The following is a 27543-nucleotide window of genomic DNA, read 5'->3' on the forward strand; positions in this document are numbered from 1 at the left end:
CCATTAGCAACGCCACCAGTGGAGGGCATAACCCCTGCAGCCGTCCATTTGCCTTTACTCCCAATTATCTTTGCGCATGCACACAATGTTTTTATCCCCCATGAATTGGCATGACAAGATTTCAATTGGCAAAATTGGCCGCAGTTTTATTTCCATGACAACAGAAGTATTTGTACACAATAGTGACCTCATTCTGTACGTGTGGCGCTTGCTTGCCAGATTTCCTTTGCTTCCCCCTATACTTGGTATAGTAGGCCCCCAACTCCCCCGACCCATTGTACCTGTTCCTATCCTGCCCGTGCAGGGGTCCGTGGGTGGGGAGAGCGCCGTTTGTTTTGGGGGGGAAGCTGAGCCTTATTTGTTCCTACCAGACGCCCCCGCCGTTTAGGCCCCCAAGAGGCGCTGGTCCAGAAGAGCAAAGATCCATTCCGTTTCCTTCTGGCTCGTCCGTAGTCTATCATTTGTGCTTGGTTGCCCAAACACCGCCACGCCAACCGGTGGGTTCCCGCCCACCGTTGGCTCCCTCCTTCCTCATTCCTTCTCACAACTCCAGCAATTTGGTGCAAATGTTCCAGAAAAAGAGCTCCATTCCCTTTGGGGACAAGTGCACCCCATCGGCTAAGAAATACTCGGGGGTCTTCCCGTCAATCAGGCCATGCCTGATCTGATGGAAACCTCTGCCCCTGCAGAATTTGGCAACTGCCCCGTTCAGCTTCCTCGATTTCTCTACCGCCGAATGGTTCTCTGCCCCTCTCCATTGCGCCCGAGGAATCACCTCGAACCAGATGATCTCTGTCTCCTCCACCTGTGCCGATATTTCCTGTAATGAGTTTGTGATGTCTCTCAGCAAGACCCCCCTCCCTAGGCTGGTCAGGTCATTCTCTCCCAAGTGTATCACCAACACATCCGGCTTCCGCCGCCTATTTAGCAGTTTATGCAATTGCCCTTTCAGCTGGGCCGATTTCATCCCTGGCACCCCGTGCCACTCGATCTTGAATTCTCCTGCCGTCAAGATCTCTTGCTGCTGGTTCCAGCTCGCCTTTGCCCTTGAGATGAATGAGTGCCCCACCACCCATACTGTGCGTAGTTTCATTTGGTGCACTGCTGGTAAAAGACATGGAGGGAACGGCATGGTTATCTTCACACTTTCTCTGGCCTGACATAACGTTTATAACATCCTGACGACCATCTCCCCAATCTCTCAATGGCCTCCGCCCCTAGTCCCCCGACTGATGCTGAGGTGGCGGCCCCAATCCGGAAAGAATGTGTCCCAAACTGGCCCCCTGCCAGACCCATTTTATCCAGACCTAGCGACATCACTTTCTTGAACTGAAAACGGCTTAGTGCGGACCCATCCTTGTGCGTGAGCCATGGCGCCTCTGCCCCTGATGGCCGCCTCTGTCGCATAAAGTTTGCCGTTGCCGCCACCGGGCAAACCCTGCTCGCCTGAATGGCATGTACGGTCAGCGCCGCCCCCTTTCCTTTCTGATCCGTCTTTGACCTCCTCACATAAATGATGACCTGAGCGCTCCCCACTTGGATGTCCCTGACGCTCAAGAACCCATTCCCTTTGCCGTTCTTGTTTTCCGGCACCAGTTCGCCGATTCTGAGCGCCCCAAAAAATGCCACCGTAAAAGCAGCCGAGAAGAGCACACGCTCTGATTCCTCCTTACATACTTCCCGTAGACATTTAATTAATCCGTGCAATTTCCCAATATCGATTGGCCGCCTTTCATCTGGTTTTGTTATGCTTTGCCTCGGCCAGCCTTTCATGGCCAGCATGACGTAATGCTCCTTAGTGGGGTCCTTCTCCCCGTGCACTTTTGCATAATGTGCTATGGCCGCCAGGTGATAGTTTACCCACGCCCGGGTCTTCCCTGTTTTCCAGCACCAGCCTATGAATGCTCTCACCGGGTTCTCCCCGGAGTCCCCTGCTAGTATCTCCTTCTGGAACTGTGAAAACCGACTCCAACAAGCCCTGTACCTCTTGGTTGTACCGGGTGCCAGGGCAGTTTCTACCAATGCGGTCAGATCGCCCCAATCATCCCCCATCATTGTACCTCGAATGGGGTCATCTCTTCCCTTGCTTCGGGACAGCTCTCCCGGAACCGGTCCCACTGTAAACGAGACAGAATCAGCGGCCGTGTTTTTCACCCCTGGAATGTGCCGTGCTCTAACCTCGATGTTTAACTCTAACAAACTTCTGGTGAGTTCTCTGAGGAGCCTCAGCACCCTCGGGTTACTGGACGACCCTGTGTTAATGATCTGTACCACCGCCAAGTTGTCCTACCATAGCGTGACCTTAGAATTTTGCAGCTGCCCGCCCCACAACTTAAATGCAACCACTATGGGGAACAGCTCTAGTAGCGTGATATCTTTCGTGACCCCTTCCTTATGCCATTCCTCCGGCCACGCCATGCCGCACCATCTGTCACCCAGGATAGCCCCAAAACCCAGGGACCCAGATGAATCCGTGAACAATTTGAGCCTCTGACTGCTTGCCCAGTCTGCCCTCCAGATTGCCACCCCGCTGGAACTTGTCAGGAAGCTATCCCACATCCTGAGATCCTCCTTTACCTCTGAACCCAATCGGACGTGCTGTGCGGCATGTTGTAAGCCCACAGTTTTCAGCTCCACACTTCTGGCAAATGCCCTCCCCGCTGGTATCACTCTGCCTGCAAAATTGAGGTTTCCAGCCAGTGCTTGCAACTCCCGCAAGGTCGCTTTGTTTTTCCCCATCAGCTCCTGAATCAAGCCCCTCAGTTTTTGTACCTTGTCCTGCGGGAGCCTACATTCCCCCTTAACTGAATCGATCTCGATCCCCAGAAATGTCAATGTCGTTGCTGGACCCACGGTCTTTCCTGGTGCTAGGGGGACCCCTAGCTGGTCCATTTTATTTTGAAATACCTCCATCAGGGATCTGCACTCTTCCGTCCCCTCCCTCCCCACGAAGAGAAAATCATCTAAGTAGTGCAACATTCCCCCACCTTTTTTCTCCCGTTTTACCGTAAACTCCAGAAAGGAGCTGAATGCCTCAAAATATGAGCAGGAAATGGCGCACCCCATGGGGAGGCATTTGTCATAGTAGTATTTGTCCCCTAACTTAAAACCCAGCAAGTGGTGACTATCCTCGTGGATTGGTAATAGACGGAAGGCTGATTCTATGTCTGCTTTCCCCAACAATGCCCCTTCTCCTGCCGCTTTTACCATTAATATCGCATCCTCCAGGGAGGCGTACTGCACCCTGCACTGTTCCTCTGGGATGCCATTGTTCACTGATTGACCCTCGGGGAAGGATAGGTGGTGTATCAGGCGGAATTGGCCCTCTTCCTTCTTTGGCACCAATCCTAGCGGAGATACCACCAGATTGCACATAGGAGGCCTAGTAAATGGGCCGGCCACTCTCCCCAGCCCCACCTCCTTGTCGACCTTCCTTTCTACTACCTCGGGTTTCTCCAGAGCAGATCGCAGGTTGGCCGTCTCCCTTCCCCTTTGAGTACCCGCCCCCGGGATCCTAAAGCCCCACCTGAACCCTTGCCATAGCAATTTTGCGTCGGCCTTGTTGTGGTACTCATTTAGATAGGGAGTCATGGCAAGAAGGCTAACTGGTGTGGGCAATGCCCCTTTAATCATACATTTGTCATTCATTGTTTCCCCAGCATTGCCTTGTTTTTCTCGGCGCATCACTCAACGTTTCCTTTATTTTTTTGTTTCCCACCATCCCTGGGTTTAGCCTCTCCCGGAGTGACCTTGCGGGGGCCCGTACCCCCGCCCCTCTGGTGCTTGTACCTGCATGTCTTCCCGTATGAGCAATACCCTTCTGCAAACCTCCAGCAGACTTCTTGCTCCCCCTGGTGGGCTGCTGTCCGGTACACCCAGGAGGAGGGCCCGCGAAAGGACCCTCTCCCCCGTTGCGGGAACCCGCCTCTGCCTCTCCCACCCCGAGACTTCTCTCCTAGTGGCTCGTCCTGGGGTTCCCTGCAGGGGACCACTTTGTCCATGTACCCCCCCGACATCCATCTCGTCCCATGACATTGCTGGCCATATCTGCATCTTTAATCTAAAGCCCCGGTCATACTCCAGCCATCCCTCGCCGCCATATTTCTGATACAAATCATGCACGTATTGCTCATATGCTATCATCGCCAGTGCATCCTGCGGGTACCTCTCCAACATTACTGACATATACATCCTATAAGCTTTCAGCCAGTTGTTAATGGAACGCTCCACCTTGGTGGCCTCCCTGTCCCTTTTCTCTTTTTCCTTTTCTGACAGTTCCTTTAGGCCTCCCCCCGTGGGGACGATCCCCAACAAGTCAAAGATGTCAATGAATTCCTTCCTCCACAACCTCTCCTTGACCCCCCATGGAATGTGCCACACCAAAGAATTCACCGTAGCCCGCATAGGTGCGAACCCTGGCATTGGCCTCCCATACTGGGTTGTCTGGCCCCACAATCCCCCTGTTTCCCCGCTGATCGGGCCTGCTGTTGACGGCTGAGCCGCGCTCAGCCCCCCTGTCAATACCGCTCCAGGCCCTGCCTCATTCTGCATCCCCTGAGCCCCTGCAGGTAACCCCGAAGCCAACTGCTGGGCCCCCCCCATGCTTACTGACGCCCCTGGCCCTTGGTTTGTCCATTCTTGACCCCAAGGGAGCCCCGCCATCTGCACTTGATGCCCGCCTACCATAGGTGGGCCCACACTAGGCAGCCCGACAGATAAGAAACCCCCGGGCGGTATCCCCCTCTTCTGAGGCAATTGACTTAGTCCACCCGACTGTGCCCAGCCTTGAGTGCTACCGCTGCACCAAGGCCCTCCCAGCCCTTGCGACGCCCCCGGATGCGTGGCTATACCTCCTTGAGACACTCCCCCTACCACAATACCAGTACTGGACACAACATTCGGCATTTGCCCCTTTTTTCCCCATGCTTGCATGCATTCCATCACCATACCTTTTACCGTCTCCAGGGATGTTGTTCCTCCACCCGCGACATCCACCGTTCTGGTCGCAGGAGTGTTGGGTGGGCTCACTCGATTCCCTGGAGCCTCAGCAGGTGTAGGAGCCGTTAAGGCCGCATCCTCCTGCGCCCTCCCCTTCTGCCGTGGTCTCTTGGTGCTGCTGGCCTGCTCCTTGCTCGCTTTAGCCCTGGCCGTCATTGTCCTTTTCCTTTTGCTCCCCCGGGTCTCCTCTTCTTCTTCTTCCTCCCCCAGGCTGTGGATCTCGGCCTCGACCACGGTGGCCTCGCTGCCACTGTCCTGAAACATCAGAGGGGAGCTTTCCACCCCCTGGCTGCGCCCTTCCTGGCTAGGTTGGGCCACCATCCTGGACATCCAGTCTGGGCCATGGGTTGCTGCTGCCACCCTGGCCATTTCCATAAATGACGCCAGATCCATTGTTTGGCGGCCTCTCAATGGGTCAGCCACCTGCTTCCTGCTCCTCCTGGGCCGCTCGTTGCTGTTGCCCGTGTTCCTTGTGATCCTCGGGCTCTCGGGCTGTTCTGGTGCCTCTGCTCCTCCCCCGCGGCTGCCTCCTTGCGGCCCGCCGTATGATTTCTTTCCTTTGGAGGGAGGGCGTGGGCGTCTGCGTGCCCCTGCGCTGGCCCCTCCGCCCGGGACGCTTCTGTTCGTGTGAGAGGGGGGGGAGGGTGGGCTGGCGCTGGGAGGATGCGCCTCCGGCTGGTGTTCCCCCTGTCCTGTTCCGGCTGGGTCTTCGACCGGGTTGCAGCCCCGTGTGTCCTAGCCGCCTTTCCTTGCCCCTTGGCCCCTTGCCCTCCCGCCGGCGCTGCACGCCTGTCCTCCGGTTGCTGCTGGGCGGGCTCACCCGCAGCTCCGCTCCGCCTTCGTCGCTTCGTTCCTGGTCCCGGGCTGAGCACGCCTTCTCCCGCCGCGGCTCCCGATCAGCTGGGCTGCTCCTCCACGCCCGCCGGCTGTCCTCCACCGGCTGTGCGATCCCGCCTGCTGGTTCCTTGCGGTCGCTTCTCACCGCGTTTCCCGGCTCTGCCGCTGATCCTCCTTCCTTCTGCTGGGCGGGCGATCCAGCTGCCAGTCCTTTGCCTTTTCCTCCTGCCGCCGCTTTGCGTTTCTCCTTCTCCCGACCCTCCGAGGTCCGATCAGCTGGGCTTCTAACGAAATTCCTTGCACTTGTCAGGTGGCGGTGACCGGGTCCCAGTGCAAGAGCGAGATGCCTGGTCCCTGGTCCCGCCTGCTTATATCCTGCAAGCCCCACCCCTTTCCTTTTGTTTCCCCTTCGCGGGCTTTTGGGCCATTCGGCTTTTGGCGCCGTTCCGCCCCTTTGTCCTTTGCCCTTCCGGGTGAGGGTCCCAGCTCCCGGTGGCATGACCCCGCAGGGGTTACCCTGCTGCCTCCTCCATTTTTGAGGACGTTTTCCGTTGTCAGCTCCAGAGGCTCTTGCCCGTGGGGGAAAAACCCTGCTTGTTTGAGCCTCAATATGGAAGTTTTCAAGGAGGGTTTTGCAACTGCATGCCCCATGAAAACCTGACCCCACCGCCCCACCACCCCAACTCCAACCTCAGCTAGCTCAAAATACTGAATCGGTATTAGAGTTGGCAGAGACCGGGCAAAAAGAGCCCAGAGTTCCGATCTCAACCGGTGTTGTTTTGTAAAGGGCTCCAGATTGGCCTCCAAGAGACCTGCTGTATTTAAGGGTGTGGGAATCTGCAGAGACCTCCTACATCTGAGAAAGGGGCCACATAAGCCCCACTCCATCAAAAGGGAGGCACATCACACGACCCCCCACCCCCTTTATAACCAGTATGGGCAGAGTGCTAGTACATTTTTGTAATCCGGTCGTTGCCACCCAACAGAAACTATCCCCTCCCACACTGGCTATAAGAATGACCACTAGCAGACAGGCCTCCTCTGACATTCATACATCTTGTGTGAGGAACCGGAAGAAGGACTTGGACTGCATTGGGTTATAGTCGACAGTGTTTATTTAAAAAAATAAACTAAAATAAAAAGACACCTAACAAGCCCCATCGCTATGAGGGAAATTCCATACCTAGCAAAACTAAAGCTAAGGGTGCATGTTGAGTCCAAAATACAAAGGGGAAGCTTGCACAATAACCTTGGTATGTGCTACTGTCTGGGCCAAATTGTAATTGACCTGCACTCAGTCTGAAGTTCCTTTAGAACATAATTATATATCCCTCACAATCTTCTTATCAAGTCCTTTGGGTAAAATTAGAGTCATCTGCTGTATGGGTTTCACTCTCTCCTTGATAAAGACAATGGTCTCTTATTTTTAAATGTTCCAATCCCTCTAGGATTACTTGAAATGCACTTCTTTATTTCTCACCTTCATGGTGCTGGGACTCCCCAAGGTCCTGTGGCTGTGTGATAAATATCGTATTTCTCAATCACAAAATGTATATTAGGGCATCTGTTCCCTCAGATAACACAGGTTCCTGCGGCCTCATGCACTTTTGCGATCCGTGCTGCAGAGCATTCACCTTCCTTTCACTCGGTTTTAGAGTAGGACTTATGTTTCTCCTTTTTTGATAGTCTGGTCAGCTATTCCAGCCTTGATAGACGGGGTGTGAAGCTCCTTCACTCTGGATTAGTGGGGCTGTGTGCCCATTCGATTTTTCTGTTTTGTGTATCTGTGTCTGTTTCGGTATTCTGGGAAATCAGCAGTCATAGGCCTCGCTCTCCTCCATAAGTCAGTCGGTAGCGTCTTTCCTGTCGGTACCACTCTCGGTGGGAAAGACGCTTGTTGGTTGGCGCTCAGGACCCCAAGCTCCTTGCCCATCTCAGCATCCGTTGCTGGGTACCAGGCGCACCACTTCTCTTCAGTGCGCCACCCAAGAATATGGTTGTCGTCCCGTCGCCTCTCTCCCCTTGACCGGCGCCTCTTGCTCGATCAAGACACCCTGTGTCCATCCTCCAGCTAGCAGGTGTTTCCTTCACACCACCGCTATAGCTCTGCCCCTCCAGGACATTGATGCTACAGAGGCTCGCCTCTGCATAGCGGTTCTTCTCCTCCCTCCATAGGAGTCTCTTCCACACAGTCCGCTCTCTGCTTATGCACGTCAAAAGGGATTGTGTCCGTCTTCCTTGATCATGGCATTCAGGTGACATTCATTATTACCTGATGTCGACAGAGACGAGGAAGGATCTTTGTTGAATACAGTCATTAAAACAGATGCCCAAGTATTTCCAACATCCATACCTTGAGTCCCACAGAGTTAGCAGACCAGGATTTGGGGGTCAGTGGCAGGTCCTTTTAGCCTCGTCTCTTCTATCAATGTGCTGGCCCAAAAGGGTAAAGAGGACAGGTTCTGTACATTCTGTCCCGCGGCCAAACTTGTACCTTACACCATTCTGCGTCTGTGTAAAGCCACCCTGTTCTCAGGGACGTCATTTAGATGTTATTAAAGGTCGCAAATGCTACCTCTGAGGTCCCCCTGGCTATCCCCGTGGTCTCCCATGCTAACCCTAAAAAAAAAAAGAAAAGAAAAACGAAAAAATAAAAAAAAGAAAACAAAAAAGTGTCTTTTTACTCATTTAAGGTTTATTTCAGGCACACTTCAGGGGGTGAGTACCAATGCAGGTTGGGTGATATTGGGTGTATTTTTTTTCTATATATAAAGCGCTTAAGCGCAAGTGCTATATAATAAAAACATCATTATCATTTGGTCATGGACATCTGCTTCCGTTCACAGTCATTTGGTAATATGGGTTTATACACACTGATCCTAACGATACATATGGCGATCCAATCTTGTATGTAATGTACATCACATTACAGTGATACTGTAACCATATTTTTCGTAGTGTACTTAGGAACAATGCTATGTGATGCCACTTCCTGTTTTGTCAAGGGGTGAAAGCTTGTGTTCCATCATAACACTTTGAGGTGGGGTCAAATTACATCACTTTCTGTGATGTCATCAGAAGTCAAGGACCGTGTGATGTCCCTTCTGCTACCCCTGGCATTTTGGTGAAATTACGTCCCTGCCCTTTCTCCAACTACACTGTAAATGTGGGTGTTCTAGGTTTCCAGCGCAGTAATGTCTTGCAGATTTCCTACACTGCAGTAGACGTGGTGTATCCAGGAGATCCAGTCTCAGAGATTCGACCCAAGCCCGGCACACTGCAGTGGTGCTGCAGCGGAGCACGCACACCAATGCATACCCCTGGAGCGTGTCTGCATGTGAAGGTCCACAAAGGGAACCTTGCATTCCATACGGCTGGCCCTGTTTCTGAAGCTTCGGCGTGCATTCCCGGTGGACTGATTCCACGTGCTGCAGATTAATAGCAATGCCCTTGAAATCTGCGTTTGCCATCTGCAACGCAAGCAGGTGCAAAGCACGTTTACGTCCTGAGCAGGAGGGGAATACAAAGGGAGGGAGAAGGACAATTCGTCAAAAGAGAGCCAACAGCTGCAGGAATCCCAACCATGTGCCATACGCAAGAATGCGAGGGGCACGCCGGCCTGAGGACACCCACTGGTGAAACACAATAGGAATGGACGCATGCACCCCAAATAGGTTGGCGATTAGGGGTTTGAATAATGGACCTATTAAATTCCGTCCCATATTACAGATCTGACCATGGATCTTCCCACATGCTCGAAACATAATAGTCCAGAGCATGACCCTCAAGGTATTTGAGGTGGAAATCTCCTAGGTGAAATAAAATGTCACTTTGTAGGTTACATTTTGAAGTCATTTTTGTTATTAGTGTTTATTTGCTTTAGAATGCACGCTGTATTAAAAAAAAAAAATCATTATCTGCAACTAAAAAAGAACTCCAGCCACCCGAGGACGAGCCACAAGGATGGAAAGATGTACATGTAGTGGCATGCCATCTAGTTCAGGTTGCCTTAGGAACAAGGTCATGCTATGCAATTGGCTTTCAAACATGCATTGCAGTTAACTTTAGCATTAGAAATCAAATGGTTTACCTCAGTGAAGACAGGTATTTATAATAATTTTTTTTTCTAAACACTAATGGCTTATTTACGGCAGTTATGTTGCCCAAGAGTGTATTCGTGCACTGGAAAAATAACAGAAAAATGATGTAAATCAGAATGTTTTTAGTACCATTTGCTATACAAACCCATTCTTGGGGCCTACATAAGTAAATGTACTCAGAAAACTATAACGTGGCCCCACGAGAAACCCTCAAACACCTGCATGGTAGCCCCGCTTTCTAGCCTACACAGGCACGGCACGCACAGCTGGTCTTGTGCATCTGCACCAGTTAAGTCCTGCGCTGGAAAAAGCTTGACAAAGGACTATAGTTGAAAATAAACTAAACCTGGGCTTACAATCAACTGGGTTACCTAGCTCCTCTTCAAGCCATGCCTTTGTGGAGCCTCAATTGTGAGGAATTCGACCATCCGCCATGAACGATGGTAAATCAACCTCTGGAAGATGCGTGGGGCTAATCTGCACACATTTTCCTATGCTCACCATATGACATGCACATAGACCTGTGTACTCTGGGTGGTCATATCCTACATGCACACTCCTCGCGGTCATATTTAGTTGGGATTGGACAGGTGGAGTAGTAGACAATGCATGTCAGAAGGGGAGTGCCAAAAGCTTCCTCCTGCCAGGGCCAGCTAAATTAACCATCAAAGACTCCATGGATCCACCATGTCCGTTTGTTCACCCTCTGCAGATTGTGGCAGAAATTAACATACTAATAGAGTACACTTCAAACATGCCCACATGGGTCCTGACTGCAGAGGTTAACAATGGAGACAGGAAACCCCCACAATCTTTGCATGCGCTGTATCAACCTGAAGCCAGCTCCCGCTCCTCAATATCAAGCGCAGTTAAATGGCATGTATGCGACAGCTGTTTACAGTAGTCATCCCCGCAGGTGGACACCATTCAGAAGTTACGAGTTTGTGGTTTGGCAGTGACTGAAAATGTAGTCTTGCAGCTGTTTTAAGGAAGACCTGCAGCTTTAATCAGGAACCACAGAGAGCTCCATTAGCTAGAGAGACCCTTTGATCTTCAACAGACAGGAAGAAGGGTGGGACTTTGTAATACATGTTTTCACCGCTTTACCTTTTCTGTTGCAAAGCATTCTAGTTATGACCTCATGCATACAGGAGATTTTTGGTGGGGAACCAGAATTGGTTATTTAAGCTAGGCTTAGCCTACACCAATCACTGTGGCCCATTTGGCTTTAAAAGGGTCAACCACCTATGAAGGGGCCCCTGAGGGATCCTCGGATGTGGAAACAAGGCACAGTCACCACACACAAATAGATACGCCAGTAACGAGGTTCTGTTCCCAAAATCTAGGGTTTACTGCAATACAAAATAGTCCCAGTTGGCCAAGTGGGTCTAACAGACCTCGGGGGACGCAAGAGAGTGCGAGACATACATCAGTTACATATATACAAACGGAGCATCTTACAATCAGTAATAGCCTTGGACCATTGAAGCGAAATAATATCTACAGCAAAGCAGTTTTACATGAGGCAAAGTGGCAACGTTAGAGAGAGCAGAGAGAGAAAAAAAAATGGTAATTCTGGTCATCTTAAAATGGCTTCACTCTAGTTAAACTAATAGCTACGTAATAACTAATGAATATATATTCTTACACTGTAAATGAGGCGGTTGGTCTTCGGCCAACCAATTATCATTCATTTCCGGACCCTCAAGGGGTGCTTAGTTTTTCTGGACGGACACCTATTTTGGCCAGATCATCTGAAGACTTTGAAAGGAGTAACAAGAAGAACTCATTTAGACCCTGGCTGAAGGTACAGTCTGTCTTACAGCTACTGTCAGTGAAGGAAGGCCAGGATTTCCAAAGAGGGAAGCAAGATCCCTCCCCTAAACATCTCCCAGGGAACAGAGGGAGATACTGAATCGAGAGGACCCTCCAGCAGCTCCAGAACAGGTACCCAGCCAGCACACAGTGTGGCCTGCTAGGCTCTGCAAGCAAGCTTCCTAGGTGGGAAGTGCCAGAGCATCTCTGAACCAAACCAAGGACCACGCCGTTGCCTGCAACACTCTCCTCAGCTTTGGACCATCTGCCTTAAAGGATGACATGCGCCCAGTGAAGAAGCTAGGAGGAGTGCATCGACAAGCATCAACCAGCATCCACCTTAAAGGACATTTTCGATCCAGTCGAGCCCCTCGAACTGCAACCGACTGCACTACTGACTGTCACGCCTCAGTCGCCAACATTGTCCAAGATGCCTTGACCAGTGCTTCAGACCCTCCAACTAGCACTGAGAACGATTCCTGACCACGAGTCGCCGTGTAGGCCAGCCTGCAGCCGTCTGACCAGCCTCTCTCACCGTACTGCCTGCCACCGGATACCCTTAGCTGTCTCCCGTCTTGAACTTTGTTGCAGAAGCTGCAAAGAGCCCTGAATCTGACTCGACCTTGTCGAGCACCAAGAACTTCTACAAGCACAAGATACATTGTGGTTCTGTCCCCCTGGTCCTTCTCCAAAGGCCCCCCGTGACATTTTATGACGCATTGCTCACTTTATTCTAAAACAAAGTATCCTTGAACAATTGTGATTGATTACTTTACCGACTACCCTCCTGTCAATATTTAGAGTGCATAACTTTTCCTTCTTGAAACGGTCTGCTCTCTGCATTCCTAAACAGGATGGGTTGTATTTTGTAGTGTGCTAGAACTGTCTGTTGAATAATAATAGAGTAGATATTTTTATACAACCTTGACTGGACAGTCCCTTTTATCATTGGGTAATTGTATTTTCGCTGTGTTGCAACTAACCAAAGATCCACGACCTTGATAAGCCTGCAGTTCCATCCACGTTACGAAATTGGACACAGAGGTTTATAATTTGCTTGTGTTTGCAATCTGTTTGGATCCCTTCTGGTGTAATAGAGTTTTGTGGGGCTGATTGATGGTTTAGAAAGCAATATTCATCCCTGTACCAATGGTGCCCCGGAAGTTGATTCGTCCCACCAATATGTTATGTTAATAGCACTTTATACTGCACCAAATCGCCACCAGAGTAGCATCAAAGCTCCTACGATTGATTGTCCAAGAGTTGCCGTAATGTATCCAAGCCAGGCATATATACAGAGCTTAGTCTGTAGAAGGAAAAGGAACATGGGTAAACACAAGAGGATGGGAAAATATCAAAGGAAAATCTACAGACCAGAATATGGTGAAGGAACGCACGAAACTCTTAATGATCAACTCACCATCTATTCTAAGACTGAGGTAATCCTACCTCCCTTCATACCATATTTGGAGGCAAAGGCCTGATGACAAGATCTGCCAATTCTGGACAGGTCACTGTTAAAAATGACCAATATATTAAAGTGATACAAAGAAATGGTGTAATATATTCCAGTCTTTGACTTGCTCAATACATTTTTCTCTGCTTTCCTTTTCTTAGTATTGATCCCTGTTCATATAAACATTCCAGCCCTTGGGCGATCTTGCCAACGTCCTTCCCTTCCGCTAATAGATATTCAAATAAGATGGAGGGGTTAGCGATGCACTTCAAGATATCTCGATGAGAACTAACCTATGCATGCAACTCCCAGGTTTGAAGGCTTCCTGAAGTAATTGAGATTTCATGGGTCTCAAAAACAAATAATACATTACTGACCAGGTTGTCCCAATGTATCACCTCACCGTCAGTTTCTGCATCTTGTGTTATAGGGGTGTCCCCCACACCCATTGGCTGGAGAAAGCCTTGGCCTCAGACCCTTCTGGAAGACCTTCCATGAAGTTAGACTGCACATAGCGTCAAAGGGCGACTGCGGTTTATGCACTTCCTTGGGTAACTTTGTCGCTTCATTACCTCTGTTCCACCCACTTTCTATTTGAGTAACTTCATTGTACGAACCAGAGGTTTTATTTCTTTCCCTTAAGCCCCTCTCTATATTTCGCAAGATCATTTGTGGATAGTGCTCAAGTCTTACTTTTGACAAAGATCCATACATCTATAGGATTGATTGTAGCTTCTCCATGAAAGAGAATCAGCTAAAACTAGGGCTTTCCAAATGCAGAGAGCAACCTAGATTATTAAATAGACTGGCACATTAACCAGAATACTGCAGAAGTATGCGGCCATACAGCAGAGTTGCACAAAATACTTTTAGAGAACGCAAAAAGATCTAGCGACGAAAGGGCCATCTATATGTCATTGGGTCACTGTGTCATAAGACTATGCATGCCTCAAATTTTGCCACTACATGATATTGGTCTGTCATTAGGGTTAAGATACAGTTTTTCACCTTATACATGGCTTGACTATCGACACACAAAAAATACTCCTAATAAATCAAAAGTAATGGCGGGCATGCTCACAAGAAATCAATAGCACTGGAACGCAGGCAAACAAACCAATAAATAGTCAAAAACAAGAATAGGCAACAATCAATGAAAACCAATTAAGATCCAATCATATGCTGCAGAGTGGCTCTTGCTGCCAGGTACGAAGTCCCGACACAAAGGCGTGCAGCATATGGCCTGCCAAAGCCTCCTTACAACAGATCTGGGAATAACCAGGAACCTGTTGGGCCTAGTGGCAGCGTAGAAGGGCCCGGTTAGATTAGCACAGACCTCGGGCTACTTTGGACTGCCAGACAACCGGTGCCATCCAAATAGGGGCACAGCCAGCCTCAACATTGGGGGGGGGCAGGGGTGGCGGTGCTGGGTGACAGTTTTGAAAGCTAGTTGTGAGTAGGGCCATTAACCCATTGGGCTGTCATCCACCTATCCCGCATTCCTCTGAGACCAGGAGACTGAATGCCTCCTTTGAGCTATTCAATGCATCTTTCCCCCCCCAATTCCGAGGCTATTTAGTTTCACAATGCGATGCTAATCACTGGCGGCGTGGGCCATGCAACCGCTAAACCCAGCAGTTACGCCTTTAGCTCCATCATAGGGGGTATATTGAGATAGCCTGGGCAGGAATTTGTCCTATGCCTCTGTACGTCTGCTAATGATCGTTTAAACATAAACAAATACGCCGCTCTCCAAGGGGAGACATTTGACAGCCTCTTGCCATCGCACCTTTGCCATCAGAGTCTCGGCAGTACGTTGCAGCAGAGTGCGGCTCAAAAAGGGAGGGCTTACACCGCGCATGCATCCAAATATCTACAAGTGACTGGTGTTGGCTGATTGGGGTGCCCAGAACGATTTTAAATCGGACTATATTATATACTTGTGATTTTTCCAAAATGTCATGCACTCTGAAGTCTAATGTGTCAATAAATAGATCATTATACTGCATGGGAAAAGTAACAACCGCTTGATTCTCATGTGGTTAAAAAATGTACAGAAGCCCCTCAATGCTGACACCAGTAGGGAAAGAGGCACAGCACACCTCTTGCAAGGAGAACAAGGTTTATTTCCATAAAAAGACAAAGACGTGCCAGCAAAGGACTCTGCTGCCATGGAGCGCTCTGACGACATCAACACGGGCGATAGTTCATAAAGGTACAAAGCGTACCAACTGACGTACATTGCATAGGTTACAGATCCACGTAGCTGGTTTTTGCGACCCTATACATAGGCGGCCTACTTCATATGGGATGCCAGGTCATTGGACCCAGCTTCTTCTGTCCATCTTCTTCCACGTGGGGTTCTTCTTTGCACGTCATCGGGCGGGAGGTCCCCAATTGGCAATTATAAGGGCACATCATAGCATTCCTTATTGGTGGTCTAATGTGCACCTGGTACTGCAAACATGGGCGCAGAGGATACTCTTGAGGTCATAATAACTCTAAAACCCCAGCTCGATCCCAGAAGTGTCAGTGCCATTCCAGTTCTTCCCACCTCAGGGATAAATGTGTTACTTTCCCTCCCTGGCACCGCGCAGCACAAATCACACAGGTCCAGAATATGCTGCTGTGATCTTTCTGATAAACTGGCGATCTGGCGATCTAACAGTTTTATGATCGGTGGTCTGGGACTGGCTGGTACTCTGGAATGCTGGGGTCTTGGGACAGGGGCAACTGGGCACTATTACTCAGGGCTCGGGCTGGGGAAGGTCAGAGGCTCGTGCCCTTCTTGTGGGATAACTTTGTACAGGAAACTCCCGGCCCCCTCATGGCCTTGCAGGGCGCTATCCTTCTGGGATATGAATGCTACTAATATGAGACAATGAGAGGTTTGTGACTGTCCGTGAGTTTGGCTTTTCTCACTGCTGCAACCCGACCCTTCATTCACATGTCTATATCTATGCCCTATGCCTTCTGTCCTGGCTGCACCGTGGCACTAGGCCCAGATTCTAAAATGGCAGCTAGTTTCTAAAATGGTGTTTCACTCTTGGCAGAACCTACACCTAAGCAAATAATATATACCCATGAGGCAGCTTCATCAACCCTCCCCCCCCCGCCCCTCATAAATTTCCCAGTTACCTATTGTGATGCCGGAAATGCATCAGAGGGACAGAGCCTCGGTATCCTTGTCCTTTACTGGTTTTTATTGTGTGTTCTGTCGTGGTTTCCGTGCAGGAGTTCATGTGGGACTCCTGGTGGTGCAGCACTCTTTTGGTTTGGTGTACAGACCCATGGGATACCCTTTTGGCACCCATGGGTGGGGGGTACAACCCTGTGCCCCTAGTGTATGTTTTTGAGCCCCTGTGTGTGGCCAACACAGCAGGGTATGGGCTGGTGGCAGTTCCATGTTGAATTTGACAGGTGCTCCGAGTATCCTCCATTTTGGGATACCCAGACCCTTGCATTGGAATCAGTTGATTCCCGATAGGAAACAAGATGGCCCCTGTGGCCTCTTACTTTCTATCGCCTGTTACCTTGTTTTCCCAAAGTCCTGGGAAGCCCGGACTCTGTCCCTTTCCCCTGACTGGCTGTTGGGTGGAAGTTCCAGTCCTGGGAAGCCCCGACTCTGTCCCTTCCCCCTGACTGGCTGTTGGGTGGAAGTTCCATATTGTTGTAAAGCCCAGGCCAGACTGGCTGGAGCCTTCCCAGTGACTGTAGGTTGTGGGTACACCCTGTAGGTGGGACCTGGGTGAATGGAGTGTGTGGCGAATATGCACTTCTTGTTGTGTATGTCTAGTTTCTGGTGTTTGACACAATGACTGAGACAGCTCTGCCCGAAACTGGTATGCATGCAGTGTGGAGTGTTGAATGGCTGGGTACTTGTCCCAATACACATAACTTGTTGTGAGTGCCTGGAGAGGAGTGAATGGCCTGAATGCAATATGCACCGGACTGGCTGCCTGCCTGCATGAATGAATGCCCTTCTGACCGATTGGTTGCCTGAGTGTGACACAGCAGAATGAATGGGAGATCAACTAGTATATCTGGGGGCCTCTCACTGCTAGAATTCGTGTTCAGAAGCTGAAGAGAAACTGGAGTTGAAACTGAAGCTTAACCTTGAAGCCCTGCTGGAAGAGAAGTCTTGCTGCTGCTTTACTTCACCAATCTGAAAGCTGCTGTGTCTCCAAGGACTGACCCAGAGAGGACCTGGTTAGGTGCCCTCTTCCCGAGCTACGGGGGACCATCGTGCACTGCTAATCTTTGCCAGCGCTCCCTGGTAGACAGACCTACGACAGGCTGCCGACCGGAGACGATGACCACCACGGAATCACAAGGAGAAGCACCCGGGCGCTGTTGTCCATCACTGTCGACGAACGTCGTCGCCGACCGGAGCCGCCGTGCTCCCTTTGCCTAAGTAATATTTGATCCAAGGACGCTCTCGCCTGCACCGTCGACCACTTTGTCCCAAGTCAAAGTCGAGGGTGCCGACGCGCTGAGGAGCATCCGCTGGTGGGTTTCCCGCCACCTAAAGACCACAGAGACGCCGATGACTCGACGCCCTTGCTGGGCCACAGTTCTTCAAACTCTTTGCGGTCCTGAACTATCGTCACCGAGGTGCCCCGCACGCCTCTTCCTTGCAGGACGCCAACACTCCGTCGTCGACGAGCACCGTACTTAAGAACCAGCCTGCATCACCTCCTGAGAAGCTAGGTCCCGATTACTCGTCCATTGCTACCAACAATAGAGAATCTTGGCTGAGGTCATCTGGGCCTCTCCTCTGCCATATAGAGAGCAGGAGTACAGACACCCCTATCCAGTCTTTACACCTATAAGATGCTCACAGGTCTCTATCTCATTCGGAAACTCTTTAGGGCATGGGACGATCGTCCCCTCTTCCCAACACTACGTACATCCACCCTGCTCTCCAGAGGGAGCTCCTCCTCACTGAGGGAGGATCTATGCCCAGGAGCTATTTTGAACATGTATTTATTTCCATCCCAGAGACTAGGAACACGATTTGAAACATTATGAAAACTCAAAAATAATTCAGTCTTTCTTGAGTTTTTGCATAAAGCAGTCCTTTCTGAGGAAGGGCGCTGCCCTGCCCATCTGCTCTATCTAAACAAATATTGAATCAAATGGGCCATATGGAGGCGCCCTAGCATCCCTCGACTTGGCGCTCAAAGGCCGGCTTGCCCTTCCCTCAGTTTTGCATCCCCGTCTCCACAATGTTTCCTCAGAAAACCTTTCGTCATGCGGGGGTCAAATCCTTTGCATGCTCCGACTGTCTGATATTGTTATCAGGTAATATTATCCCCACCAATAATATCGCCATTATTATGGTCGTGGGGTAAGGCCATTGGCGATATTATTGGTGGGGATAATATATGGGGTAAATGGGATCAGGGATTGCGGATGTGTTCCCCGTTCCCTTTTAAAAAATATGAATGTTGCAGGGGTGTCCCCCACAGGTTCCATGGCTTAATATCACCGCAAAAATATGGTGAAATATTTGTATGGCGATATTATTGCGAGGCTATTAACACATGGAACTCTGATATCTAGGTAAGACTCTGTACCCGAAGGATCCAAGAGAACAGTCAGCACCGGACACTTGTGGTGCCCGATTTTTAGAAAGTCCCCACAGTGTTCCATCCTCATCACCATTGGGCTTTGTCCACATATCAATTTTTTGGTCACCATCCCTGGAATTGAGGTTTGGACATCTGATCGCTCAATGTTGATGCATGTGTAGGATTTAGAAATAGATTTCGAGAATAAAAAGTCACAAGAAAACAAAAAGATTTAGAGAATGCACAGATTTCCTGACAACTGCGTATCCAAAGTGGCAGCAGAAAAATATCTGGGATAATAAGAGTGCTGCGTGGTTCTTCCCTAAATGTTTCCTTGACTTCTGCAGCTCTACTCCTTCCCTACTAGTGAACAGAGCTCAGCCACAGAATCCAACAAAAAAACAAAAATGTTAAAAGAATAAAAAAATAAAATGGCATTCTGGAAAGTAAATATGTACAAAGTCCCCGCTATTTAAAGTGCACCTTGCTTAAGGAATTTGCGATGCCGCCGTTTCAGTAGGTAGGTGGTTTTGCCACAAGTGTCTGTGCCAGTGGCAGGAATTGGACTACCCACTGCAGGACAGAGCTCTTTCCAAGGTATCCCCAAAACAGGAAAAAGTAAATCGTGCCAAAATCCTGTGTTTTGAACTAAGCTCGCGTCCACATCTCAAAACCACTTCTGCACGCTAACTTCATAGAGATTCACTGCATGCATCCATTAAAAGGTTCTTGCATTCCCATAGAACTGAGCCAATAGAATAACCTAATCAAACCAAAAATCAACTTAATTACCAAAGGCAATCCAAAGAAATGGAATAGTGAAAGAAGGAAAAGTGGCCTCACAACCATTGGATGGCTAGTGAAGACTCTTTCATCAATGTATCGCTACCACGGAAACGTGATGGTGTTGTCTTATTTATTTTTGTGCATCATAACTTGCTAAGCTGCAACAGAATCATTGCTTCTAGGAGGAGAAGACGGGTGGACACAGAGAAGGTCAGAGGACATTTGGAGGAACTCTCCAAGGCTCCAGATCATGTCAAGGAGAGGAAGGCGTGAGACTGCAAGGTTAAGCGAGGGCTAGAGGTGGGCCAGATCCTGCCAATCCCTTCCACAGTATCTTTGCAAGAGTCCAGGCGAGATTCCACCACATAGATGAATTTCAACCCAACAAAATTCGCACTAACCGCGCAAATTATGCACAAATTTGCGTCAATTTCTAGATAAAAACTAAATTGCAAAAACATTTCCATTCTTTGAGAAAAATGACAAGTTATTATTTTTTGTAAGAGAACTAAGGAAAACTGCTCCAATGTTGCTTTGTTGGTGAAGATTTCACACAACCTTTGTTAGGAGGCATTCACAGCTAAAGCCATAAGCTGCTAAAGGAACTGGTAAATGACCCAAATGTTGTATGGAACCACAGCAATCAGTGGATTTGATCAATGTCAATGTATGATGATATTTGCAAGGATGAATGCCGGGTGGAGACCGCAAATTGTGCTATTCAAACTATCTGGGGAACCGAAAAGGCACCTTTTACCCACCCTGCCCATCCCTGAAACACTGGCACCCCTAAAACTTTAATTTGGTCATTGCAAGCCTGTACCTCGGTTTAACCCCTGCCCTCAAAATGTATTGTTTCTTTCAAACAAATGCCCTCATTACAGTTTGTGGTATCCTGCCGGTAAGTCCGGCAGGATACCACAACTTGGAATGCCAGAATTACCGGCATATTCCAAGTGGCAGGAACGCTGTAAAATCCCCATTCCATGGAGCCCAATAGGACCCCATGGAGGGGGATTGCCATAACTACCAGCACTGTACAATACCGGTGCTGGCAATTCCGGTATTTTTTTTGCCAGTGGGGGCAAGATTTACCTCCAGATCTTGGCTGCAGGTAAATCAGAACCCTCACCGGCAAACTTGTGTTTTGCTGGTGCTGTAAAAGTGCCGGAATTACCAGCAGTTTTACCACACCAGCAAAACGGTAATATGCCCTGATAACCATCTGCAGTTAAGAAATGGTTCATAACCAACCCCACTTCCTGCATTGCTCCCTTCCTTCCTACGGCCCTCCTCGTGCAGCAGGGCAAGGCAGCTCCGACACAGGTCATGGGTTGCAGGTTGCAGTCTGGTTCAGAGGAGACTGCCTAGCTTCTGGTGCAGGGCAACCCTTGTGAGTGGGACCAGAAGGATATGTAAATGGATATTTCTGCTCTCTGATAAGATACCGAAATCTGAAAAGTGATTGAGACTTTCCCCAAGTAGGCCACAACCACTAGTACAGAATATTGTAGCTTTTGTTGGTTTTTGTTTGGGAGATTATCAATTTTTGCATATAGTTGTGTAGCAGATTGGATTTTGTCCTGTGTTTGGGTAATACAGAAGCCAACATCCTGCTCTCAGTTTCCTATAGAGTGTCAAGCTGCAAGTCACTGATGACGCTCTACAGGCAGACACACGTGTCTGGGGTTGCTGCCTGTACTCCTGTTCAGAGGTTAACTGCCTAGCATTTTGGTGCAGGGCTGACCTTGCTAGTGGGTCCAGAATGATATGCAAATTAATATTTCACCTCTGTAAAAGGCCACAGTCCATAGAATCGGGTATAGCAGCTCGCCCGCTGTTGGTTGAGAGTATCGCACATTTTGTGTTTTCATGGAGAGACACATGCTTGCATATATGTACAGAGCGGATAAAGAGTGGAGCAGACATGGATCCAATGACAGACAGATGATGCATGGCAGGCAAAAGATTCAATCACCCAGGTGCAGAGGGGCTTGATATGAGAGCTAATTAACGAAAACTGAAATAAACAACAGCTGGCCCAAGATTGCAAAGCAGCAAGCACATGATCCAGAGGACACTAGGCTGCGATAACCCACAAGGCAATCTGGGGCCAAAGCACCATCAGGCGGCCCACACGACGGGATCACCATCTGCTGGGGATTACAATACTACGGAGGACAGAGGAACACAAGGAGGTTTTTAAATGCCTTCGGGCTGGGAGCGCTATATACATTGCTAAATAAATAAATAAAATCGCGTGGCACATTCTAGCTTCTTTAGAAATACTGGCGCGTATAAGCGAATTTCTTTTACTTTTTACAAAAAGATTTCTTGTCGTTCTTGAGCCCTTTCATGTCAGACTGCCTGCATTTGAATGAGGCATATACAGAGACAATCCACGTCTCCCCATGCTGTTGTCCCGCACCTGTGTGCGAATTCCTTCTGAAGGTGGTGACTGGCATTGCAATTATCCCCAAATAGATTGAGTCAATTGATCGTTTGCAGCGGGTGGAGGAAAAACAATTACAGACATTGCTCTACTTTCAATGTAGGTTGGCCAATTTCCTTTTAGCACCAAAGACCATCATCTCGTTTTTTGTGGGATTTAATTGAAGTTTGTTTACAAGCATCGAAAGTCAGATTTTCTTCTGCACACTTTAAAACACGCTCCACAGCCTCCAATCGCTGTTTTAGGCTGACATAGATCTGCATATCATCCACATATGAACGATATTGCAGGTCGAATTGGGCAAAAATTTTAAGTAAAGGATGGATATTACATCAAATAATAGAGGCGATAAGGATGAACCTTGTAGCACTCCACAAGTTACTGGTAATGCTTCCAAAAGATAAATAAATCATTTTATGGCCTATTTGGATACATGGGCCATTGATGCCAGTCTGGACCAAGTATGCCAAACTGTAACGAACGACAGGTCAAGCATGACAAGCATGCTGATGTCACCCTTATCGACAGTTTCAAGACGATTGTCCCAGATGGCCAGTAAGGCTGTTTCTGCGCCATGACCTGGTCTAAATCCTGACTGGTAAGAATCCAAGATGTTATTTGCCTACAGAAAACCCTGCAGCTGTGTGGCGATAACTCTCTCAGGATTACAGCTCATCCAGGGGTTCCCATCGCCTGCAGATGTATTGCTTCAGTGAGGTCACCCGGGTAGGGTCTGTAAGGCCGTCTCAGGGAGTAACGTCTCTCGCATCAGCGATACAGTGGTGGTGAGGGAGGTACACAGTTCATGTCTATACCTTTGAAACAGGGGGCGGGCCAATGCAATGATGGACACATTCATTTGCCTCTCTTCACGTGTGTGGCATGAAGAGCATTGCCCTGGAGGCGGGTCACGTTCATGCAGACCATTACTATAGACTTGACTTGTGTAAATGTATTGCTTTATTCACTTGGACCTGTGCATCATTTTTTGCGGCGGGGGGATAGGGGGGGAGGGGCGATTGTCCGCAACCTTTTGGGAATTGTACACAGTCTCAATCTTTGCACGATTGCTTTTGCTAGCGGTAAAAGCAATGCCGTTATGGTCCGGACGGTTCCCGTGTGCTCCCTGCCAGCCCAGGCAGCGCTGTGGTGGAGCCAGGGCAGCGCCCCACCCTTGATGCCCAGTGTGCCTTCCAGACTCCTGCTGCGCCCTATGATCCTTCTGCCTCCCCTACTGTGACAACAATCTTCCATTGGCAACGGACACGGGCAGCTGGTCAAAAAGGTTTCACCTTCGCATTCTTCAAACTCTACTGGGAGAGTCATTGCACGGTTGTTCACGATAATGAACGTTGCTCACTTCCAGACGGAAAGTAGCTAAAGGAAGACAGGGACACCAAGGTGGGGGGGGGGGGGGAAAGCACTTTATTTAATGTGTGTACGAATACGTTTGGTGTTCACTTCAACGTACCGGTTTTTCTCTCCAATTCCCAAGGACTGCACTATCCCGCCCCACCCTGGAGCTGTTAGAAGAGAGAACAATGGCCATGCCTCCCCTGTCCAAGGAATGGATTGGGCTTTGGAGGCAAGAGAAACAATCATTGGCAATGCCAACAGTTTGGGATTTTGTGTAGGCATGAGAAAGGAACTTGTGTGTTCCTGAAATACCTTGCACTCCCTTATATCAAGGATTTAGTCCACTAAGGTTTTGGTTGTAGGTATTATCTGTTTTAGAGTTAGTATGTACTAGATGTTTCAGATGCAGAGGAGAAAACTACAGCCCTGGCATATGGATTGTATAAAGAGAAACTAGAAATAAGTTCCCTAATTTGGGGAACTTGCGTCCCCTGCACACTGTTTGTGGCTCAATAAATAAGCCCAACTTTTTGGATTTAAGCTAACCCTACTGACGGGTAGCTATTTACCTTCTTTTCATCACAGTCAATTGAAACAACTTAACAGTATTTCTATTGCAATTATTTAGAAACAAAATAATAATTAATCACAAACCGATTTCTTCAGATGTTTTCTTTCATTGCCCACGCGTTTCGAGATTGTATTTCTCTTCTTAAGGGGCTGTTTTTAACCAATATCTACAAAGAAATTCCAAAATTATTTTTTTAAAAAAAACTATTATAAAGTGGTTACATTTTTCTTTTCGTCCAAGTTAACTTAAATAATACTTCGTTTTACCAACTAATGTTGGTGCTCAGAATATTCACGCATCTGTATTTACATTGTGCAATTGAAAATTTAATGCAAATTCACTTTCCCCTATGTCTTTTACAGATTGAGTAATATTCAATGGTCTGAGCAATTCCATATCAGTCATGTCAATCTTATCCATGTTCACATACCTTGTTATATCCTTTTCACTATTTCAAAGAATCATCTGGTGGGTGCTGTAAAACCTCTCTATTCATCCATATTCATCAATCTGTTATTATTAAAAAAATATTGAATGGTAAAAAGGTTGCTGACTTTATAAAAAAGGGGCAGATGTCCTGCTATATTTTCTGTGACAGGATACCCCTATGGGTCACAAGGAGAGTGTCTATCATCTGGTCTTCATTTCTTTATTTCAGCCTGAGCATTGATCTTGTGGTCCTAGCCGGTCTGGCCACCTGTGAGCCTCACAGGTCGTGTTGGTGACCGGGTTTTACCAGGCACGAAGCTTGCAGCTGGACCTTTACTCCAGGCAGCTCCCGACATATGTGGCCTGACAAGTTGAGTCCATGGAGCCACAGGGGTTCATTCTAGGCTGTGGCACCCCCAGGAAGCTACTTTCAGCACCCCCTGCTTCCTTCGCACGTCACTAACTGTTACCCTGAGCATTTTAACGCTCTTGCCAGCTAAGCCCAGTCAAGTCCTTGGACAGGGGAGGCCCGTCTATCGTTTCCTCTGCAAGTTTCCAGCAGCTGCTGAGCGGTCTGGATGGTATAGTGGTTGTCAATGGTAGAGAGTCAGGTAAGTAGAAGTAAACAATAAAAACACCCATACACATTAAAAGAAGTCCTTTACTCTCTTACCCGGATATCCGTGTGTTTCCTTATCCAGCATCGCTCGGAGGTGGTGGGGGGGGGGTGAGGCTGTGAGGCTCGGTAGCCAGCGGAGGAAAAGGCCTTGAGTGAGGAGATCCGGTGGCATGGAGGCGCCACCAGATGCTAGTCCTCAGGCATCCAGGGTCTCGGGCGCAGACCTAAAAGAGGGGGAGGAAGCAGTGCCCCCCCTCTTCTTGACCCTTCAACAACTACTTTGCTCATCCAGGGTGGTTTCCCCCTTTCCCAGTGTCGTGATACCCAGTCTCTGTAAATCTCTTCTCATATCCTCTTCTCTTTTTCTTAGGTCACAATATTCTCCCTTTAGCTTCTCTGTCTTTTGATAGATATTCCAAATTGCCTTTCCTCAGGCGGGGCTTTCTCACTCTTAGTGTGCCTTAAAGTTCCTATTATATTTGTTTTTCTCTCATTAAAACACTCTGCTTTTCTCAGGTGTTTGTTTCTTAACTTCAAGTGTCTCTTTCTAGTTTTATTATATTAAGGATTCTCTTGTCGGCATCATTCCATTTTCTTACTCTCTTGTGTATATCACATGGATGAGTATGAATAGTCCCAGAACTATTCCCCATAGTTCTCCCATTTTCCTCTTTAACAGAGCTTATCTAGAATAACAACACACGGATATTGGTATGTTCGGAGATTGCTGCTTTCCTCATTTTCTCTGCCTCTTGCTTCTCTCCAGCGTCCCGAGCGCCGTATTCTCCTTCGTTACGGATTGACTGCTCTGTGAGTAACCGGACGGTATGCGGTCGGTCCACCACAGGATCGATCTCATGACACTACTAATTCCTTCTTCTTCGTTCTTGCTGGACGCTCAGCGTCCCTTCATTTTTCAAACTCGCAGGCTTTGCAGTCTGCACAATATCCTCCCCTCTCAGGTGTTGCATTTGTCACAGGCTTCTGTGACCGGCATAAGTGTCGCTCAGCCTCCGCTTGCTGCAGAGTCTCTCTCAAGTTCAGTTCTTTTTCCAAGTTAAATAGGAATTCCTACAGACAGCTTTTAATTTTTTTGGTTGACAATAACAAATGGTAGCATCTTATTTTCTCAGTCTCTATATTTTATGTCCTTCAAGTTACCCGATATTCCCAAGTAGGCCATAAAGGAATGTAGGAGTTCTTCAGAGGAACAGGAGTCCTTGTCCCCATAGGGGGAGTCTCTCTCGGTGAGGTCCCACTTGTCTGTACACCTAGGGAGGGTGTTGTGAAGTGGGCTCACCTCCCTAGCCTCACAGGGAGGGCTGGGGTGCTCCCCCTTGGGGAGAAGAAATGAATTCCACTGATTTGTTACAAGTCCTTCTTCCGGTTCTGTGGACGGCTGCAGGAGACTGCAGATGATGACCCTGGGGTTCGCCCCTGCGTAAGGACTCAGAGCTGCGGAACACAGCCTGAGTTAGGAGGCATCACTAGTTCATCTGGGTATCCTCAAGGAAATGATCAGACATTTTCCAATGCAGCGACAGACAGGGGAGGGATGTTCTAATGCTGCCCACTGTCAGCAGTGCCCGTAAACCTCTGCACCTCATCATCACCATGTGGCGCTGCCACCAGTGGCCTAGCATTGTGGAAACGCAACTAAAAATCAACAAGGAAGCATCATCAAACTAGACTTAAACTGGATCATCAAAGTGAGGAAAGTGAAGCCTACTTAGCCAGGGGCATATATGAATTTGTAAGCGTCAATCTATGCCAATTGGAGAATTGTAGAAATAGCAAAGCCTTACTACGGTATGTTCTTAGAGTATGGAATAACTATCGGTACCACCCTGCATTGCCTGGGTATGCACGTGGAGATCTGCTATAGGCTTGTGTGTGTTTTATGGTGTCATAACTTCCTATTTTTGTAAAATTGCAAAATCAGCATTCTCCTGCGATCGCCTATACTGATAGCAAAGGGCCAGACCCCCCCTCGACTCCTGTGCAGGGCGAATGGGTGGGGTTTGGGGAAATGTCACCATCGCCAGTGCACTGTAAGGAAGGCATGGTATCAAACAGTAAGACAGATACAAGTGATCACAGTTCAAGGGTGTTTATTGAACTTCAATTGGGTTTGAAAAACGCCTATCTAATCCTAAATCCAAAGATCAGAGCAAGCTACGACCATCCAATAATAATAACTCAATCCTAGTAGAGTCTCTCAAAATAAAAGGGCCTATACTAATAAACATATTGCCAATCCTTACTTCTAAATACAAATAGTGTGGGAAATAATGTTATACAAAAGAAAAAAAAAAGTGTTCAAGAAATGATATGTCAGGATATTCGATATGTTGGCTCCCCTTCCCCACTTTTTCAGCACGGGACAAGGCGACATACTTAAGCTTAGCACACTCCCTGGCTTCTCTAGCACGAGGATGCAGTTCAAACCTTCAACATTAGGGCCTTCTGTGCCAAAGCCTCTTTGACATTCAAAGTCTCTTATTTCAGAGGGCCTGATGCAACACGACAAAACATTAAAGTTCCTTTCTTC

General features: G+C 48.5%; 1 protein-coding gene across 2 annotated transcripts in view; it reads right to left on the reverse strand.

The window, feature by feature from the left end:
- GDPD5 (glycerophosphodiester phosphodiesterase domain containing 5) overlaps window positions 1–27543 on the reverse strand; it is a 1185048-nt gene that overhangs the window by 1015940 nt on the left and 141565 nt on the right. Inside the window, exon 2 of one of the 2 annotated variants that reach the window (XM_069640072.1) lies at window positions 24028–24110. The exons of the other annotated variant lie outside the window; for it this stretch is intronic. The gene's annotated coding sequence lies outside the window, so the exon portion shown is untranslated. The remainder of the gene's footprint in view (window positions 1–24027; window positions 24111–27543) is intronic. 2 annotated transcript variants of the gene reach the window in all.

Source organism: Ambystoma mexicanum, chromosome 7q (genome assembly GCF_040938575.1).
Source record: "Ambystoma mexicanum isolate Mex_15411 chromosome 7q, UKY_AmexF1_1, whole genome shotgun sequence".
NCBI classification, from domain to species: Eukaryota; Metazoa; Chordata; class Amphibia; order Caudata; family Ambystomatidae; genus Ambystoma; species Ambystoma mexicanum.